Raw genomic sequence first — 22,674 nt, 5'->3', positions numbered from 1 at the left:
TGCATTGGCTTGTTTAGTTTACACTCAAAGTCTTTCGAAGCGAGATCCCAGTTCGTCGGTCACTGACGTGACGTCGAGAATGGCCGACTGAAAGGGAACTAAAACTTTGGACCCCTCTGTATATTCATATATATAATTTTTACACTATAAAGATACAGGAAATATTAATAAGAAGGGTCTTAAAAATCGTATGACTTATGAGCAAAACTGTACCTGTTAGCAGTCTGATGTATTTGACATTGCCTGCTGTTGCGAGGGAGCTGTAATGCCTGCACAGTCTCCTCTGAGAGGACAGTGTTTATCTGCATCACTTCCTGTGTTCCACACAGACTGAGCTTCTTTCTGAATGGGGGAAGCCACTGAGGAAGAGTTTGCTGAACGTCTCCAAATTTCTGCTAACTTGCTGACCTCAGAAACAGGTGTTTTCTCAGGAGAACAAGATGAGACGGCATATTCACTAATTCTCCTGTTTTATCCCTGTTTATCTGCATGTGTTCATAGCTGCGTAGGTCATTTGTTTGTAGGTAGATGGAGCTTTTGCAAGCCTTGTATTTAAAGTGCATGCCACGGCTAAGGTCTCAGTTTATAAAAACTTTGAATTTTACTTTGAAGCTTCAGATTTGAAGCTAGAATGAACACTCATCACTGAAGTGGAAAATTGTATGTTTGGCTGCATGAGTTACTCATTGGATGTTCCTTAAGACCGTGTTCCAACCAGGCAGAAAAAAAAATGTTTTTGATTTAATCTGCTGCAAATATGACAATTGGAAAGTGACAGAACCACGGAGCCCCACACATGGCATGCAGGAAAAAATAATAGGCTAAATCGTGTACACAATTTACTAATTCGTTCCCTCATTGTACTAAAAAGTGCACAGCGAATTTAGCAAATCGAGGGAACGCAATAGTAATCGTGTGCACATTTTAGTACATTGAGGGAATGAATTAGTAAATCATGCATCAGTAAATCAAATTTATCATTTTTTTCTTGCATGTCATGTGCGGGCCTCCATACAGAACATTTTGTTGGTTGCTTGGTTTCTTATTCTGTCCTGTTTGACTCTCATTGTCCCAGAATTCTTCAGGGTTTTGTATATTGTATTCTGACTGAAGTACAGCATGTTTTGATTTCAGACAGTTAAAATGTATAGTGTGAGATGCGGTTAGAAAATTGGAATCACTTTCAGTTTACACATCAAGTTGAAGTTTGTGTGTTTATGTATGGAGCCGTTGCTTGTTTGGGTTATGCTGGTTTGATCCTGTTTCTCGTGTTTTTCTCTTTTCTCTTTTCTATTCCTCTAGTTCATCTAATTGAAGACACAGCATAAATATAAGTGAAATAAATAATAATAACATTTTTAAATGCAAAAGACTAAGGCAAAAAAAATCTTTATTCAAATGAAGGGACATTGTGTTCAGTCTTACAAGTGACAATGTATTACAGTATGCTCACCTTCATCAGTATTGAATTGGTTTTATTTTGTATTCCAACAGATGAGTCTTCAGCGAAAGAAGTTAGCAGGGTAAGTGAGGCATCACGTGTGTGTGTGTGTGTATATGTGTGTGTGTGTGTATACAAGAAAAAAGTTTTGCATGTGTGTTTGATGTGTCAACATTTATGGGCCATATAGTATGATATAGTGATACAAATTTTGTAAAAAAAAAAAACTTGATTTTATTATTATTATTTTTTTTGTACTTGTTTTATAAATAAAATATGGTGTCTGGGTAATCAAGTAAATCAAAATATAGTCCACTAAGTACTCATCTTAAAATATTAATAACAATATAAAAGTTTTTCTTTAACCACAGCTTGAAGGGGAATTACAGGTGCATCTCAATAAATTTCTGGGAAAAGTTAATTTATTTAAGTAATTCAACTCTTCTAAAAAATAAATTCAATGCACACAGACTGAAGTAGTTTAAGTCTTTGGTTCTTTTAATTGTGATGATTTTGGCTCACATTTAACAAAAACCCATCAATTCACTATCTAGAAAAGTTAGAATACTTCATAAGACCAATAAATAAAATTAAACAAAACTTTTAGTGAATTGTTGGGCTTCTGGAAAGTATGTTCATTTACTGTACATGTACTCAATACTTGGTAGTGGCTCCTTTTGCTTTAACTACTGCCTCAATTCAGCATGTTATGGAGGTGATCAGTTTGTGGCACTGCTGAGGTGATCTGGAAGCCCACATTTCTTTGACAGTGGCCTTCAGCTCATCTGCATTTTTTAGTCTCTTGTTTCTCATTTTCCTCTTGACAATAGCCCATAGAATCTCTATGGGGTTCAGGTCTGATGAGTTTGCTGGCCAGTCAATCACACCAACACCATTGTGTCATTTTACCAACTTTTGGTGCTTTTGGCAGTGTGGACAGGTGCCAAATCCTGCTGGAAATTGAAATCAGCATCTTCAAAAAGCTGGTCAGCAGAAGGAAGCATGAAGTGCTCCAAATGTTCTTGGTAAACAGGTACAGTGACTTTGGTTTTCAAAAAACACAATGGAGCAGCACCAGCAGATGACATTGCACCCCAAATGATCACAGACTGTGGAAACTTAACACTGGACTTCAAGCAACTTGGTCTATGAGCTTCTCCACCCTTCCTACAGACTCTAGGACCTTGGTTTCCAAATTAAATACAAATCTTGCTCTCATCTGAATATGACAACTGTAGCCAATTTCCTTGACACGTCTGTATGCCTTGACCCTAGTCTCAGTCCATTCCTTGTGACGTTCACTCAAATTCTTGAATCGATCTTGCTTGACAATCCACATAAGGATTGTCCTCTTGGTTGGTTAGGCATCTTTTTCTTCCACACTTTTTCTTTCCACTCAACTTTCAGTCTTCCCCATAATTGTGTAACCTAGCGAACCAAACTGAAAGAGCATTTTGAAAGCTCAGGAAACCTTTGCAGGTCTTTTGAGTTGATTAGGTGATTGGCATGTCACCATAATCTAATTTGTTGAGATAGTGAATTGGTGCGTTTTTGGTGAGCCAAAATCATCACAATTAAAAGAACCAAAGACTTAAACTACTTCAGTCTGTGTGCATTTAATTTATTTAATACACAAGTTTCACAACTTTTTCACGACATTCTAATTTATTGAAATGCACCTCTATATTAAATGGCCTTGTTTTACTTACTTAAAAAGTATCAGTCGAATGACAAAAAGCAAGTAGTAGACTTTGTACATCAGGTTTTTCAGCAAAGTTTTGAACATGGTGATTATTTAGAAATTTGCATCAAATATGATACCATAGGTGTTATATATTTAACCTTAATGCAATCAAATCAATGTTACAAATGAAGTGGATTTCAGGCAGGATGTTTTAGTTTTAGAAGTAATATTTGACCACTTTATTAAAGTGTATTGCAAAAGTTTGAACGTTCATGCCAAAAGACAGCGAGTCCCAAGTGGGGTCAGTTATCAGGGGAGAAGCGCTCATGGAACACTTCATTGAAAAGTTTCTGCTAATAATCTCTCAGCAACACATTTATACATACAAACATGCATACAGCTGCTAAAGGTGAAGGTGTCTGTTAAATGACAAACGGCAGAACACAAACCCTATGACAGATTTATATGAGGAGAGGCAATGACCTGTTAATGAGATCATTGCCACTTTAATGGACTGATATAGCACCAGCACACACTCCACTCCGAGCACTTAGGGCTCTAGATTTAGGGGCCAGAGATGAAGAAGTTAAATGGGGCCGGCAGAGAGGGACATACAGCAGAAGACGATGGAGACAGTGTGCAGGAACAGGGTCCAAGAGGACGGGGAGGGTGGGCTGTGAAAACGAGGACTTTTTGGAGAAGGACAGCAGGGACGTCACATGTTGTTCTGCATAAACAGGATGTGTAGGAAGCCGTTCCCGTGGGGGAGCACCTCACACACCCCTCATCCACCGGCCCACTCTGACCTTTCACACAGGGACAGAAATAGACATCCTTGCTTGGGCCATTCTAAATTTCAAATATGTAAAAGCTTTATTCAGAACTGATTTCTGCATCATACACAGACCACCCATGGCCTCTGTGATCTTTATTCACATTTCATGTGGAATGAAAAAATGTTTATTGGATGTTTACGATTATGAAAGGCTATGTTGTACTTTTGGCAAAATTTGGTCACGCTTTAGTTAGGGGACCAATTATTTATATTAGCTAACTATTAACTATGACTTTTGCCTCATTAAACTACTAATTTGTTGATTAGTAGTTATTAAGATTGTTATTAAGTTTTGGTATGAGGTAAGATTAAGGGATCTAAAATATGGTCATGCAGAATAAGCAATTAATATTTGCTTTATTTATATATATATATATATATATATATATATATATATATATATATATATATATATATATATATATATACTAATAAACCACAGGTATCATAGTTATATGTACAGTATGCTAATAAGCAACTACTTAGAATTGGTCCCTAATCTAAAGTGGTACCCAAATTTTTAAGGCAGTATTAAGCAATGCAGTACGACGAGACTGGAATAAAAATACAAATAAATAAAAACTCCACCCTGAATGGTGGATGAAAGGAGACTATTTTCTGATTAAATGGACCAATTTACCCAGTATAAGATATATTTTTGCTTAATGCTAAATTCTATTGATTTAATCATTTGTTTCTTTAGTTTTTTAGTTGTGAGTAAAAAAGGAATGCAATAATTTACAAATATCATAAACTTATATTTTATTCACAATAGAATACAGATAAAATATCAAATGTTGAAAGTGAGACATTTTGAAATGTCGTGCCAAATATTGGCTCATTTTGGATTTCATGACAGCTACAGATTCCCAAAAAGTTGGGACAGGCCTGAAAAGTTAAATGTACACATAAGGAGCAGCTGGAGGACCAACCTTTTAGGTCAATTTGCAACATGATTGGGTATAAAAAGAGCTTCTCAGAGTGGCAGTGTCTCTCAGAAGTCAAGATGGGCAGAGGATCACCAATTCTCCCAATGCTGCGACGAAAAATAGTGGAGCAATATCAGAAAGGAGTTCCTCAAAGAAAAATTGCAAAGAGTTTTAGTAATCATCATCTATAGTGCATAATATCATCCAAAGATTCAGAGAATCTGGAACAATCTCTGTGTGTAAGGGGCAAGGCTGAAAAACCATTCTGGATGCCCGTGATCTTCTGGCCCTTAGACGGCACTGCATCACATACAGGAATGCTCTGTAATGGAAATCACAACATGGGCTCAGGAATACTTCCAGAAAACATTGTCGGTGAACACAATACTACATTTGCCGTTGCCGGCTAAAACTCAATAGGTAAAAATGCCATATCTTAACACGATCCAGAAGCGCAGGCGTTTTCTCTGGGCCAAGACTCATTTAAAATGGACTGTGGGAAAGTGGAAAACTGTTCTGTGGTCAGACAAATCAAAATTTGAAGTTCTTTTTGGAAAACTGGGACACCATGTCATCCGGACTAAAGAGGACAAGGACAACCCAAGTTGTTATCAGCGTTCAGTTCAGAAACCTGCATCTCTGATGGTTGCATGAGTGCATGTGGCATGGGCAGCTTACACATCTGGAAAGGCACCATCAATGCTGAAAGGTATATCCAAGTTCTAGAACAACATATGCTCCCATCCAGACATTGTCTCTTTCAGGGAGGACCTTGCATTTTCCAACATGACAATGCCAGACCACATACTGCATCAATTACAACATCATGGCTGCGTAGAAGGAGGATCCGGGTACTGAAATGGTCAGCCTGCAATCTAGATTTTTCACCCATAGAAAACATTTGGCACATCATAAAGAGGAAGAAGCGACAAAGAAGACCTAAGACAGTTGAGCAACTAGAAGCCTGTATTAGACAAGAATGGGACAACATTCCTATTCCTAACTTGAGCAACTTGTCTCCTCAGTCCCCAGACGTTTGCAGACTGTTATAAAAAGAAGAGGGGATGCCACACAGTGGTAAACATGGCTTTGTCCCAACTTTTTTTGAGATGTGTTGCTGACATGAAATTTTAAAATCAACTTATTTTTCCCCTAAAAATTATATATATATATATATATATATATATATATATATCAAATGTTTAAACTGAAATATATGTATATATATGTCATCTATGTTGTATTCTGAATAAAATCTTGAAATTTGAAACTTGCACATCATTGCATTCTGTTTTTATTCACAATTTGTACAGAGTCCCAACTTTTTTGGAATCGGGTTTGTATTATTTTTCATAATATTAGTGAAAAGCAACCTTTATACTGTCTAATTAGAAGGACGTCTGTCCATATTGTGTAGTAAGCAGTGTGTGTGCATGTGAATGTGTGTCTTTCTTGTGTCCAGCAGTACCAGGACACAAATATGCAGAGCGTCGTATATGAGCTCAACAGCTACATGGAGCAGCGTCTGGACACTGGAGGAGACAACAAACTACTGCTCTATGAGTTGTGCAACATCATTAAAACAGGTCAGAGTCTTTCTGACTCATCCACACACACTAAACACTCACATATGTTATTACCCAGCCTATGTTATGCACTTCAGGTGAATGGTGTTCCAGTCATTTATAACACTTAAATGGGTCCTATCATACACCCGTTGCAATGCAGCGCAAGGCACGGCACAATTGTTTTTGCTAGTTTCAGCACATCGCAGTTTTCATTTTCCCATTCTGCGGCGCGTTGTTTAAATGGAATATGCATTTGCACCCGTTTGTGTGCCCTTGGGCACTATGTGTGTTCAGGCGCAGTGTTGGCGCGTTGATATTTTGAGGAACTGAAATTAAACTGCGCCATAGACCAACTCAAACCTGGTCTAAAGTCTGGCACAATATTTTTTCTTTGTTATTTTAAAGAGCATGTTAATAATATGTCCCTATATGTGGGTGCACAAAGCACGTACACTTTGCTTATTACACAAAAAGGGACACTGTAACATGGGAGCAGACGAGTCGTGAGACGTGTGGATCCATGGGCGAGCTTTTATTACACAGAGACATGGTTGTCATAGGTATGGTCAAACACTGGCAAACAGGTATATAGACAAAGACAAAGAATATTCCTTTGGCAAGCATGGGTTTTCGATGAGTGAACAATATCCAGAGGGTTAAGCAAGAGGGGTAATCCAGTATCCAGAGCAAAAAGTTCAAAACAAGGCAAGGCAAGAAAAAGACTAAACTGTGAAAACTAGAAACAGAGACAAGACTATGAATACTAGAAACATAGACAAGACTATGAAAACACGGAACTGGAACAAGACTATGAAAACTAGAAACTAACACAGAAAGGCTTATGTATTGCAGCTGGGAGGGATAAGTGCAGAACAATACTCGGCAGTGTGTGAAAGGAAGTCCAGTGCTTATAAAGTAAGTCTGAATAATTGTGTGTGTAATTGGTCTCAGGTGCATTTGTGATTGATATCAGGTCACTGTGATTGGTGCAATGGAGCATGGGAAATGTAGTCCAGGGTGTACTGTATAGTGTGAGAGTCTGTGTTGTGGATGAATTAATGGTGGTGAATTAATGGAAGTTCAGTGATCGGATCATGACAGACATGCAGCAGCACACAAACATTTTTAAAAATTTAAAATTACATTCTGCCATGTAAATAGCGAACTAGTGCATTGGTTTATTGCACGTTATGCCCAAGAACACCCATTATTCATTAAGAGAAAAGGGACAACCCATTTAGACCATGCGCCCGGGCACGCTGACCATTTTCCCATCTTTAAACTAGCAAAAGTGGACATGCCCTGAGTGCACCTGCACCAGTTGCTTTAGACCATGCACTTAGATCGTTAAATAAGAGCCCAAAAACTTTTAAGTTATTGTTCTTATTAATATTATCAAACCTCAGTACTGTACATATATGTAAAATGTTACTGAAACATTTTATCAAATGGCATACAGTGCATATTTGCATACTTGCATTTAACATAATGTACAGTATTAGTGTATCAGGCAAACTATAATAACAAGTTTTCACATTGTCGGCATAAACAGTGCATGAAGCTGCCTGTAGAAAGCCTTACAGATGGAGGTGTAGTGAATCCAGGTTAAAAGGTCTAAGTGCTGGTGTTCCCCATCTCTCTCCTCCACACACACACTGATGGAGCAGTGCTCTGCCTGTCACTTCCCATCCACCCACGCTTCATCAGAGCTCTGGGATTCAGCCTGGCCCTGTGTCTCACACACACCAACACTCCCCACTGCACACCTGACTCCAGGATGTGCGCATCACTTGCACAAGCTGACTTTTCTGCTATTAAGAAGTGATAGTATATGGATTTTTGGAGACATTTTATACCTTGTTTGTTTTCAAACTATGGGTTATTATAGTTAACTAAAACCATAAATTGGTTTCAGTTAGTTGCCAAGGTAACATTTTTCAATTTCTTTATATAATAAAATAAATGACAATAGAAATGACAAAAGCACAACAAATTAATTGCTTCATGTAATTGTAGAAAATCTAAAAAACAAAAATTTTATGATTTCAAAATAATAATAATATAGAAAATACAATACTAACCCAATGACACTGAAGCACACAGTATTCTGTCCATTTATGTCATACATTAATTTCATGATTTCAGAAATTATTTCATATAATTTTTTTGTTCTTTTGGGATTTTTGCATCTCCTTCAAAAGCAAGTAGCATTATATCTTTAAAACATTAGCCATATGTATTAGCACTTTGCTATTTATTTTCTTCAAATGCCATAAAAAAGACTAAAAGAATGGTTACATTTTTGTCCAGTTAAATGTTCCAGGACTGTTGTCAGTCTGTGACACTTTTTATGAGTTTTATTTATTTTCTTTTTTTTTGTCACAGCCACAAAAGCTGATGGATTTGCACTTTACTTCCTTGGAGAATGCAACAATGTAAGTATTTTCTGATCTGGTTGAGTTTATACATGCTGAAAAGTCTTTAGTGGATGTTAAAGTCATTAAATACACTCAAAAATATGTTTTTATTCATTAGTATCGCTATTTTCCACATATAGTAACTTAAACTGCTTAAACTAAGAACAATCTATATTTTTTCAACAAAACTAATTTCTAAGCACTGAAGCATTAGAGGTCTTTGGATCATGAGAAACATAAACTTTGCTAAATGAGTGCAAGCCTTTTGACTGGTCATGTACAAGTTCTATTTGTCTCAAAATGGCCTGGAATTCCTATAGCTTTAAAACGCTTGGGACCTCTGCTATCTTAATTTCCTCTCTGTTATTCACTTGAGTAGTTTTACTCAAATGCCAAGTAGGGCTTCTCTTTTGCTTGATCTATAATTATGTGGAAAGTAATGAATGGATACACCAGTCTATGGTGTTTTTATTTGTAATAATAATTTAGTTATTTATTATTTTTGCTATTTTTCATTTGATATATTGGCCAGTTTTGATGGTGAACGCTTGAGTTTAATTGTAGTTATTTTACATGTTGAGACAAAATTATGAAAAGTATTCAAATTTTTCAGTCAGTGTTATTCATTAGCAATGGTAGGGACATATAATGAGAACCATTAAGTACCATAAAATAACAAGTATTATATTAAAACTGACCAATCCAGTTATTTTCCTTAACGTCATGCTGTTTTGTTGAAGTTGCTTTCTCTGTCACAGAGTTTATGTTTGTTCACTCCAACGGGGGCAAAAGAGGGGCTTCCTGGGCTCATCCCCTCTGGTCCCATCACATTTGGGACCACCATCGCCGCTCACGTTGCAAAGACACGCAAGACACTACTTGTAGAGGACATCATGGGGGTGAGCCACATGCTGTTTTGCTGTGTTCACTGTTTTCAAAGATCCTTACGATCATTTCACTGCAGCTAATTATGACGCTATTTTAATTAATAATTAATCTAAGTTTTACTAAATTTAGACTTTAGTAACAGTTCAATGACTGTAAAATATGTTGTACAAAAAATCCTTTACACTTTTTTTTATTTCAAAAGAAATCTTTTGGTGCCTTTGCAGTGTATCAAAGGAATTTCTCACATATTGCTCACATTATTACAGTGTTGTATACAGTAAATATGGTTAAAAAAATTTAAGATAATTTAATTAGAAGGCCAGGAACCATAAATATCACAAGCCATCTTTGAATTTACAGTCAGAAGTTATTTCAATACATAACATAAATTCATAGAATAAAAACGTAATTCATATACAGTATTTGTAAATATTGTAATTATTAACACAATGTAAAAAAAGTGGCCACAGAATCTCTACAATTTGTATAAAATAAAAATAGCATGTGTGTTATGATGTAATTCAGGTTGCTATAAAAAATGATTGGAGTTTTGATGACACACATGGATGACATGTGTTTTATAATTACTAATAAACAGCCAATATGTTAATAATAGGCATAATAAGCACCTAGTTCATGTTGAGAATTGGTCTTTATGCTAAGGTGTAAGGTGACTTTTAGGACTGATTAGGACTTTTGAAAAGCAGGACATCCATATACTGTATATAAACTCCTCCCATCACACTGTTTTGTCCTGCAGGACGAGAGGTTCCCTCATGGCACAGGGCAGGACTCAGGGATTCGTGTACATTCTGTTTTGTGTCTACCCATCCTCACTGCCATCGGAGACCTCATCGCTATCCTGGAGCTGCACCGGCACTTGGGCAGAGAGCCCTTCAACCTCAGCCACCAGGAGGTACTCTAAGTCTGTGTTTACATGACAACGATGTAGTCAAAAATGGAAAGGTTTTTCCCTTGCATTTTTAAAAAGTTTCACATATACACAGCAACGTTTTTAAAATGATTCGCGTTTACACATATCTTCAAAAAACACTGTATTACATATGCCAGGCCAGTAGTTGCCACTGTCACCTTTTTAGTAAACAGTTCCTGTAGGGAAGTGACGATTATATGATGCATCTCCGCTGTTGGTTGTAATATTGGTAAAGTAAATCCACACTTTGCTGAAGAAACGTTAGCAAACTTTAGCAGCAAGAACAGTAACATTTACTCCGCCATTGTTGTGTATGTTTGTTCGAGCTTGCCTTTAAAATCGAAATGTACTGTGCATGTCTGCATTCCCAACATGTACTATGCACATGTATAATGTCAGCGTTTTCAAAGATTCCCATATTGGGGGTTTCCACAGGAACGACAAGGGTGCGGTTTAAAAAAAATTGCACTTTGAAACCCATTTTCAAAAATATGCATTTTCAGTCCCCAAAACGCCATTGTCGTGTGAACGAACACGTTGAACAATAAAAATCAGCTTGTTTTGAAAGTGATTTCTGTATGAGCTGTGCTTCATGCATCGCTACACTATTAGCAATAGACAGTGAACCTTTTTTGACCATGAAATTCCACCTAATTTCCGCTAATGTGAAAAAACCTTAAATAGCTGGAGTATGCAGTATGATACAAACCTTATGTTATCTAGCAGTTCACACTACATTATAAGAGCAAAGTAGATTATAAACAATGTTGGGGAGTAACTAGCTACATGTAACGCATTACATAATTTAATTACAAAATACAAAATAAATGTAACTATAATTCAATTTTAAAAAAGTGTAATTAAATTACAGTTTCTTGTAAATGTTAATCATAATAAAGGTGTTACAGTACATCTAAATATTTTCAGTCGAAAGCTAGGATATGTTGAGTAATATTATGTTGTTGCTTTGCCTGTTTTTGATGTGCACAGTGCCTTCTGCCATTTAAAGCAGTGCTAATATGATGCTTTTGATTGGTTCTTGTTTGAATTTGCCAATCCACCTATTACAGGGGGGACATATTTATTTGATCCCCTGCTGATTTTGAATGTTTGCCCACTTATAAAGAAATTAATTGTTTAAGATTTGTATGGTAAGCTTGTTTTAACAGATAGAGGCAGAATATCAACCCAAAAATCCAGAAAAACCACATTATATGAAGGTTAGCAATTGATTCGCATTTTAGTGAGTGAAATAAGTATTTGATCCCCTACCAACCATCAAGAATTCTGTCTTTCATCGATTGGTTATGTGCCCATGTAGAACACAGATTAGTCCTGACACTTGAAGAAGTTACTCCTAATCTCAGCTCGATAGGTGTAGAAGACACCTGTCCTCACAATCTGTATCCTCCATTTCAACCTCTCCCACCACCATGGACAAGACCACTAGATAATACCCAAGCAATGTATGCTAAGTGAATTCAATGGACTATGTTCTCTAGTAAAGTCCCAACTTTACAGGACATTGCTTGTTCATTGGGTGCTCGAGGTTCACATAGTGTGTCTTTGACTAAGTGTATCCTGTTTTTTAGGTTGCAACAGCAAATTTGGCCTGGGCATCTGTAGCCATACACCAAGTCCAGGTGAGTGCCTTTAAGAAAAACAATGCATTGCTTGTTGTTGCAGTTTGACAGATCCATAAGCTGTTGGATTTGGTTGAACACGCGTGTTTTGATTTCTGTAATCCACTGTGTACATGGACCAGGCTGCTGGTGGGCCCAGTGTAAGCAACCAGACCACACATTAAACACACCTTCGTCTCAGGAGGTGCAATTAATGACAATGCAGTCTTGTTTGTACGTAAACGCTTGTACGCTGTGAATGACACCACTCTGGGTTTTAATGTCCCTGTGCATCACGGGGCTCTTTGGGAGTAAATTTCACTCTGAGACACAAACCTTCTCAGAAGTTCAGAGCCATCAGAACATGGTTGTGATGAGAAGACAAGAAGGACCATAAGTAAAGTATTTTTGGGCTCTAAGGCAAGACACAATTGAATTTAATTGAATTGAACAAGAGGCAAAAACACAGTTTTTCATGCATCTGTCAATTTTTAGCAATTTTTAGTAATATGTCAAAAAATGCATGTTTAATTTTAGAAAGCTTGTAATACAAAAATGTATTTTCAATTCTTAATGTACTCATCAACTGGCGAAGTATGGTGATATTTATTTATTTATTTATTTATTTATTTATTTATTTCCATGGGGTGTCTTGTCTTAAGGAATTGATCATTCAAAAATTACATTTAATATATCTTTTGTAATTAATGTTAGAATTATCATTTTTAGTAACCTAACTATTTCCTAAGGAATAGTTCATTCAGAAATGCCAGTTCTCTTGTCTTAACTCTTATGCTGCCCGAATTACCGTACATGAGAATTTTTATTTCAGAAACAAAAAAGCACTGTAAAAGTACTCCATATGACTTATGCACCATGTTTTCTGAATCTGTACAATAATATTGTCAGCTTTATATAAAAAATACAAAATAAACTAATTGGTGGCTTGTGATCAGCATAATCAGTTAAACATAGAATGCACATAGAGAGTCATTTCTTAGAAGAAGACAAGTTAATTTAGACACAGACTTGTGGTGATTGCCATCTTAAAGCTTCCTGTTCATGTTTTGTTCACAGGTCTGCAGAGGTCTTGCCAAACAGACTGAACTCAACGACTTTCTCCTAGATGTGTCCAAGTAAGAGATCTCATGCATAAAAGCATATTTTGTGGGAATTTCATGAAATGTGTCAGAAACATGCCAAAAATCATAAGATACTTTTGTTATTATTTTAATGAAAGTTAAGCATTTTCATTTTATTTTGTACACATTATATGAATGGAGTAGGAATATGATTAATAATCTATATATATAATATTTAATATATAATATATATATATATATATATATATATATATATATATATATATATATATAAGCATTCATATTATACTGTTTGTATCATGTGATATACCTTTTAAATGACAGGTCTTTCCCTCCTTTTCGATTTCAAACAGAACATACTTTGACAACATAGTGGCAATAGATTCTCTACTTGAACATATCATGGTGAGTAGGTTTTTCTTCTCTCAGTAAGGTCACATGCTTGGTCATGAGGACAAACATGCTGTTCTTCTGTTGCTCATCTGTGTCACCATCAATGCCAGAGAAATGTGTGCAATGAAAGACCTTCTCTCATTTGCTCACCCCACCAGCCTTGGGCGTTTTGTTAAATATATTATTTTTTCTCATTTATGCACATGTTTGCATTCTTAGATCTCACTCACACAAGCACAAATATTAATACGCTCCAAGTGTCAGATCTGTGGCCCCCTCATGTCTCTGTCCCCTCCTTCCTGTTGAGCAAAGCGGCACAGGAAGTGATGCAAATACTGTAGGTCAAAGAGAGGACAGAAAGTCAGTCTGACATGGCTCCAGCATCTCTCTGAGCTCTGGGTGTCCTTCTCAGGGATGCATTCAGACTTTTCCAAGCACATTCTTCCAAAAATGGTGGTAATTTCCATTAATTTCCATTTCCAAGCTCTCGCTCATCAGCAGTTTCATAAAGCAGAAGTTTACCTTAGGGGGGGGAAGACACAATATGCCACCAAGTTGCGAAATCCAGAGGGAAGGAGAAGTTCCTCAGTGCCTCACAAAGACATATGTAGTCTACGAACGTTAGTGGCCTATTAATATACATAACCAAACTAATTCTGCTTTTTGATGCAGATAAACTCACTTGTATAGTAATCTTTTTAAAAATGAATTCCTTAACAAACATGTTGTATTCCGTCTTGGGGAAATGTGAATAAGGAAATGCTTGTTTATTTGTGTTTCAGATATATGCAAAAAACCTGGTTAATGCAGACAGATGTGCGCTCTTCCAGGTAGATCACAATAACAAAGAGCTGTACTCTGACCTGTTTGATATCGGGGAGGAGAATGAAGGGAAACCTGTCTTTAGGAAAACCAAAGAAATTAGGTGAGCATGGTCCTCACTATTTGAGTTATATTTGAGTGTTTGCATCCTTGTAAACTACCAGCTGAACTTTTTAACTTTCTTTGCATAGACAAAAATTAAATTACACAAAGTCACAAAATTACAATAACAAACAACTTATTTTAGGACCATTAAAATCTTTGCACTTTGCACCATTTTCAAGACAATTAAGTGTATAATATATATATATATATATAGTGAGGGAGTTGTGCTTTTTGCTTTAATGCTGGCATGAATTCACACGCTACTGTGTGATGTAATACAAAAACGTGAAACAGAAGATGCTACCCTCCCCTCATTCCCTGCATGATTGGGCATTTTTTCAGCATTACAATGAAGATATTCATTCTCCCAAGGTGAAAATCCTTCAATAGACATGTACTTCATTGAATGTATTACGTTCTTGAGCAGCTGTGGGGGATTCTGTAGAGACGAGCTGAGCAAATCTCCCCATTAAAGACCAGAGCATTTAAGGAGGTCATCCAGGAGTTAAACAGGACAGATGTGAAAATTTGTCATGAACTTGTACACTCAGTGCCAAGAAGGGTCAGAGCATTCTGGAGGACATACGAAGTACTACAATGTTATACATTTTCTGAATTAAATATATGGCATATATTTTGTTGTTTTTATTAAGTAAAAAGTGTTTAATACACATCAATTTTGCCATCTTTCCATAAATTATATTAGTGATCATTAAGAAAATGCATATTTTATATTAATTCAGAGGAGGTGTACTTATTTATACTGGGCACTGTATATATATATATATATATATATATATATATATATATATATATATATATATATATATATATATATATATATCCAGTATATATCACACATTGCTAACTGTTCTTAAACACTCCCCCCCCAGGTTTTCTATAGAGAAAGGTATAGCAGGTCAGGTGGCAAGAACAGGTGAAGTTTTAAATATACCTGATGCCTATGCAGACCCCCGTTTCAACAGGTAAGAAATATTTTCATTTTCCATTCAAAAAGCTAATTTTAAGCAACTTTGTTAAGAACCAAGTTACACATTAAGCAGTTAAGGCTGGATGAATGACTGAACATACTGTACAGTAATACACACTTTTGAAGTCAAGTCAAGTCAGCTTTATTTATATAGCACTTTAAACAAAATGCATTGTGTCAAAGCAACTGAACAACATTCGTTTGGAAAACAGTGTGTCAATAATGCAAAATGACAGTTAAAGGCAGTTCATCATTGAATTCAGTGATGTCATCTCTGTTCAGTTTCAATAGTGTCTGTGCATTTATTTGCAATCAAGTCAATGATATCGCTGTAGATGAAGTGAACTGTGACATGTGGAGCTCTTAGACAGCTGTTAAACTGTTAGAGTGTTATGGCACAAACCATATTTTAATCCAATATAAAAAGACATGAAGATAAAAAGTAACAAACAAATGAATAAATACAAATTTATTTTTATATGTAGAAAATACAGATCCTTATACCATGATTAAAAAATGTAATTCTCTTTAAACTAATGTTAAAGTATTAATATATTATTTTAAAATATGTATGCATCATGGTATTGTTTGTTGATTTGTATAAAAAAAAGAAGAAAGAGAAAGAAAGAGAGAGAGAGAGAGACTTTTGACTACACACAATTAAAATGTTTCCTTTAAAAAAATTATATACTAATTACATAAGATCTACACACAATACCCACCATTACATGATAAAATAGACAACACCAAGATTAAAACCAAACTAATAACATCTCAATAAGATACAATTAAAAATACATTTGCAAAGAACCATCAATGTAGAGAATAAGAAAAAATAAGAAGTGCGTGCGTGCGTGCGTGCGTGCGTGCGTGCGTGTGTGTACACGCATGTCTCTGACGTTTCTTCTGCTTTTTACAGAGAAGTAGATCTCTACACTGGCTACACGACGCGGAATATCCTGTGCATGCCCATAGTCAGCCGCGGGACTGTGATTGGTGTTGTACAAATGGTGAACAAGCTGGGAGGAAGTGCCTTCACTAAAACTGATGAAAACAACTTTAAGATGTTTGCCGTCTTCTGTGCTTTGGCCTTACACTGTGCAAATGTAAGTCTGCGGGCCTGGAGTTTAATAAAACATCTGTCGGTTATAATAACACCTAGAGAATGGTTATGTTTGAAAGAAACAGGCTGAGGACTGTCTACATCAGATTTCAGCCACTTGGTGTTGCCAGATTGGGTGGATTTGTGCCTAATTGGACAATTTTAAGGCCCAGTACTGCCGCTTCCTATACACAATGTATGCAGTTTGCTTAGGGCTCCAACTCCCAAGGGGGAACCACCAATTGCTACTAAAATACTTTCGTTTTATATTAATTTAAAAATTAAGATTTACATATTCATAAATAAAAATCTAAACATGAGCATATATAAACAATTTATGTACATTACATATTATTACAAATGCCTTCAAAGGGAGCCAAATGCCTGGTAGTTGCTGCTCTTACACTTACAGGACAATCAAGTCCTCTATATTGACCAAACATTTAGGTTAATTCAAATATCCACTTAATTGTATATTTTTGGCCACCTTTTTGCAATAGAAATGCTGCTGCCTCTGTAATTTCTTCAACAAAAACATGTGGACATCACAACACAAAACAAAAATTAATCATGGTTTTGTCATAGTGAAACACCTTAGTTTTCTTTTGCATAATTTCTGAATGTTTGAGACTATAAAATCAATCAGACAACTGTATTAAAAAATAATAGTCATAGGTAACTGTCTAGAGCTTCAATTGTAGTTTGTAAATAATACATATTAATCACAGTTACAATTTTTGAATGCTATTGTAGGTGTTTTTTACATCCATAATATTTGGGAAAGGGGGCACAACAATACAGTTCCGCTGAGGGCACCCATTTGGCCAGCAGCGGCCCTGGTTTGGGAGGATGGACAAATTTTGTGGGAATCAGTTAATTGTTAACAAAAATAAACACACACACACACACAAAGCAATGTTAATGTTTTAGGTTTGTTTTCTGGGCAGAGGGAAGATTTTGGAGCTTTTGGGTTGAATACGTCAACCCAATCTGGCAACAATGATTACATATGAGTCTCCTCACATAGTGGCTTTTAAAATTATTGAGGAATGTTAATATTTAAAAGACCACGAGTGCTCTGCTGCCATCCACTGATGGGATTTATATTTAGACAGAATTTACTCCTCACATTTTGCCAGTGATTTATTTAATCTTTTACAGATTTATATGAGGTAGACTTAAGAAAGAATAAACTTTAATTATTATTACCACTTTATGGTTCTTGAAATGATCTGCTAACATGAATTGTTAATGCTAAATAACCATAGCTGATAGATAGATAAATAGATAGATAGATCTAGACTATTTTGCATATATATTTTGCATCTGCGTAGACACATGGGGTTTATGTGTGTTTGTGTTCAGATGTATCACCGGATAAGACATTCAGAGTGCATTTACCGGGTGACGATGGAGAAGCTTTCGTACCACAGCATCTGCACATCAGAGGAGTGGAAGACCCTCACACAGCTCTCCCTCCCTTAAGCCATATATAAAGAGATCGAACTGTGAGTTAACAGTCTCATGCATCAAAGATCACTGTTACATAATGGCTTTCAGCAATACTGTTACTTATTTAATTTTGCAAATCTAAAATCTGAGTGGACAAGCCACTCTGAATGGCTGTGAAAGAGGTACTAACAGCATTATTTCTCTTATTACAGGTTAGGTAAATGAAATACTTGTTTTTAAAAGTAAAAAAAAAATAATAATACACACTGCCTCATGTTGCTTATTGAGTTTTTATTTATTTATTTTTATTTTTTTCGTAGATGTGATGGTTTTAATACCAGATTTTACTATAATTTTTTATGATCCATAAAAACTAAGCATGCACATTGGTTTGATATTATTTTTGGATAAGTGAACATGACACAGGAGTGCAGTTGTAATCAGGATGTACTGATCACGTTTTTTGGCTCATATTTCACTTGTGCAGATTTGAATTGCAAACAAACTGTCATATTTCTGTCTAAGGTTTCACTTTGACATTGCTCCTTTTGAGGAACTGTGGCCAGCAATAGTTGTATACATGGTTCACAATTCATGTGGAAAGACCAGGTAAGAAAATATCGATTTCTAAGAGCTCTTTGTGTTTTTTTCACAACGTATCCTTGAACCAGGAAGAGAAACAAATGTGTAGTAAAAAATAGCAGTGGAGGAAATGCTAAGGCTAAATTGATAGACAGTACTGTATGTTATCCTACATGCAAACAATCAAAGCAGTTCTCTTCCAAGGGAATTTGAACTGAGTCCTCTAGAGATCGCTATGGGGGAATGCCTTCAGAGTGACTGGTGCCTGAAATATACATCTAAACACGACAATAACACTGGCCAGCGACAGCCTATGACATCATTACCCAGCATGACCAAAGTATAAAAGGGCACCAGGATAACACATCATCCTCTTCTTCTTCTTCTCTGCTGTTTTGTTAGAAGCGTACATTCCAGTAAGAGCAAGTCTTTCCTCTTTAGAACATGGTGAGCTTTAGTAAGGCATTGAAGAAGTGTGTGGATCTGTGTCATCATTATTTGACACCTGATGAGACACACAATCTTTGTGTTTTTTGTTTGGGTGAAGAAAACGTGTGGAATGTCCTCGAGAGGGCAATCTGTGTGCGTTGTGAGCATTTTTTCTCATATGTCTCTCTTTTCGAGGAAAGAGGGCCAGCCATCAGCTCCCCGTGGTTTCATTACCCGCTGCTGCTGAGGCACGGATGAAAATAAGCATGTGTGATTTGCAGGTGCATCTGGCTGATGAGTTAAGAGATGGTCTTTCCATTTTGCGCTCGTGAGTTATGGGTGAGAGTGAGCTGCTGGATGACGATGCTTCTTCTCTTACATCGTCTGATCCAGTGGCTAATGCTCTGCTGGCGCCAAGCCAGGAGAGCAAGAGATGTCGGATGAGGATGAAGACATTGAGACTGAGCATACCGCATACACTGAGCTGCTTGAGGTTGTGGAACATGCCATGGTGAGGCTTGACATGCTGTGGAAGCTGGTTAAAAAGTTGTGCTTTGAGGCCACCTCGATGAGATTTATCTTTCTGATCATAGCCCTCCAGCTCAAGTGAGCCTTCCATTTCTTCTTGTCCTGCATGTGGAGATTGAGAAGGCTTGGAAAACTCCATATTTATCCCATTTATAGGTTTCAGCATACTAGTTATTCCAACATTTAGGGGATGCTTGAGAACGGTTATGAGAAGATGCCCCCTATAAAAGAAACGCTAGCCAGCCATCTCTTTGTGGGTTTAACATCTTATCTTGAGGCTCCCTCCCTGCAGTCCAAACCCCTTAAAGATTCAACTTTTTTTTATAGCATGGCTTACGCAGCAGCAGCAAGTTGCGTCGCACCACAGATCTTCCTGTCTTTGCCACTAAGCAGGCCGCCACTGCAATTGGCAAATCTATGGTGGCCATGGTGGTTATGGAGAGGGATCTACTGTATGGGTGAACCTGGTGGATATCAGGATGGTGGTCGAGAGGTTTAAGCAAGCCAAGATGCTTGGCTGCCTTTAAATACTTCATTCCTCGAATGTCCAGGTCTGAGCCCAAACAAAATTAAGGGTCCTGGCCTGTCTCTATCTAAGGGTCAGAGGTGGGTACAGAAGACTAGTGTCATGACTCGCGCCCCATCCCCCATCTTCGGGTACCAAAGGGTTACAGGCAAGATTTGAGGGAGGTGTTATCAGGTTTAAACCTGAGCATTTTCTCACCTCCCTCCCTGTTTTAACATCTGCTCTCATCTTCCTCCCATTAATTACCCTGAAGCTCCTCCACCTGATTGAGGTTAGGTAGGTGCCTCCTGTGCTTACACTACAGTCTCTCATGCTGGACCTATGATGTTTTTGGTTAGTTTCTATGTCCCATAGAACTACCTTACTGATAGTCCAGTCCCAAGTGCTCTTTGGACTTTACCTTCAGATGATAGCTGTGAGTTTGAGTCATGCACGGGAGCCATGAATGTTTTTTCTCTTGAGTATAATTCTTCATGACTTGCTCCTTGATGTCTGGGCTGGGTGTCTACTTCCAGAAAGTGGTTTGAGTCATCCTCTTGACCATCATGCACATTCTCTGAGCTAGAGCTCCTCGCCACTGAGGCGTTGAGTGGCTTAAGGTGGTCAGGCCCATGGGGCTTCCCTCTCACAATGCCCTTATGGATGAACCAGTGAATTGCCCCTTTGCAAAGTGGACCTGAGTACACTGCATTCCCTAAGGTACAAGTGAAATGTGTATCTGCAGAAACCATTCCTAAGTGCCTCAGCTCTGAGAAGCAGTAGCAGTAGCAGTAGGCGTGAATGGGTTGTTGGGTCTTGTTGCCTCTACAGGTTCTCTGTAGGCCTGGTCAAGTGAGATTCATACTCTCTACTGAGTGTAAGGCCAGTCCTGTTGCCTCCTTGGTTAGTTGCCTCTATGCTGGGACCCTGTTGTTCCCTGTTGGAATGTGTGATCCCTTTCTAAGCTGGATCCCATTTCTGATGTCCCATCTGCGATCATCTGCTCCCTGGACATGTTCATACTCCCCATACTGCAGGAGGGTCTTCTATGAGCTCACCAGTCCTGGGTGGATTACGTGAGTCCTCCTCTCTATTCTTGAGAGCTAGGTACTTTGCCCTGTGCTAATGATCACCTTAGTCGAGCTGGGTTCCTCTTTTTTGTTAAGGGTTGAGCCCTCTGCTCTTTGAGGTCCGTGGCAGCGACATCAGGTGGTTTGGCCACTTGCTGCCCCCCTGATAGTTTGCCCTCTCTTGGCCGAGCCTAGCAGTGCTCCCCTCTTTTGAGTGTTCCTTTTAGAGCCCCATTGAGTGGCAGCCTCTGGTTGTAAGGCCTCTCTCTGCATTCCTGTTAAGCTGCTCTCGCTTTTTTTGTTTGAGCTTAGCTGTGCTCCCTCACTTAGAGTGTTACCATCGAGCACACCGCTCCCAATTGAGCATCTGCGGTTTCCTTTCACATGCATCTTTGGGAGCGGAGCTGTGCCAAAAGTAAAAAATAAATGTTCTGTACAATGCCATGTTAAATGATGTCAAGCACACTCAAAGCAAACTTCCACTAACACTGCGCTGACATCATATTTGGAGCAGGCACCCAAGCGATCTTGCGGACGCATCAAGCATGGCACTCCTTGATTGAGTGAGCTTAGCAGTGCTCCCCTCACCATAAAGGATTACCCATGAGCATGCCGCTCCAAAATCGAGTGTCTGAAGTTCCTCTCCTACTTTGAGAGTTGGGCCTCCACTCCAGAGAGCTCCAGTCAGCAGCTGTGCCAGGTTGTTGGTCTACCTTCTGCCTCCATGGCAGGTTGCTTATTTGGTCTAGCTAGCTGTGCTTCCCTCACCGTGGAGGGTCTTTTGTGACGACGCTGCTCCCTTTTGAGCAACTGAGTCCCTCTAACTGAAGAGTCGAATCCTTTGCTCTGTGAGATCCACTGGGTAGCATGTCAGGATTCTGCCTCCCTATTAAGCTGTTCTCTTGGTGAGCTCAGCAGTGCTTCACTCACACTAGAGGGTTATCTATCAGCACGCTCCTTCCTTTTGGTCGGAGGGGATAATGTCACTGACAGCCGTCAAGATGATAATGTTACTGACACCCTACCCTAGGGACAACTCATGTCAAGTTACCTTTATTTATATAGCGGTTTTAACACAGACTTAATACAGATTATGTCAAAGCAACTGAACAGAGTTGGTACTTAGTGGTACTTAGGTAGAGTTGGTACTTAATGCTTGTGGTGGTTTCTGGCATGCGCAGCATTGCAGCATGGGCATACAATTCCCCATAGCAACCTCAAGAGGACACAGTTCAAAGTTTCCTCGAAAGAGAATGTCTCAGGTTACATATGTA

The 22,674-nt window shown here is 37.8% G+C and overlaps 1 pseudogene; it reads left to right on the top strand.

The window, feature by feature from the left end:
- Window positions 1–1,418: 1,418 nt before the first annotated feature.
- Window positions 1,419–22,674, top strand: part of LOC113057287 (cAMP and cAMP-inhibited cGMP 3',5'-cyclic phosphodiesterase 10A-like) — a 34,074-nt pseudogene continuing 12,818 nt past the window's right edge.

The sequence above is a fragment of the Carassius auratus genome, chromosome 38 (genome assembly GCF_003368295.1).
Source record: "Carassius auratus strain Wakin chromosome 38, ASM336829v1, whole genome shotgun sequence".
Taxonomy (NCBI): domain Eukaryota; kingdom Metazoa; phylum Chordata; class Actinopteri; order Cypriniformes; family Cyprinidae; genus Carassius; species Carassius auratus.
This window is presented reverse-complemented; position numbering and strand designations above follow the sequence as displayed.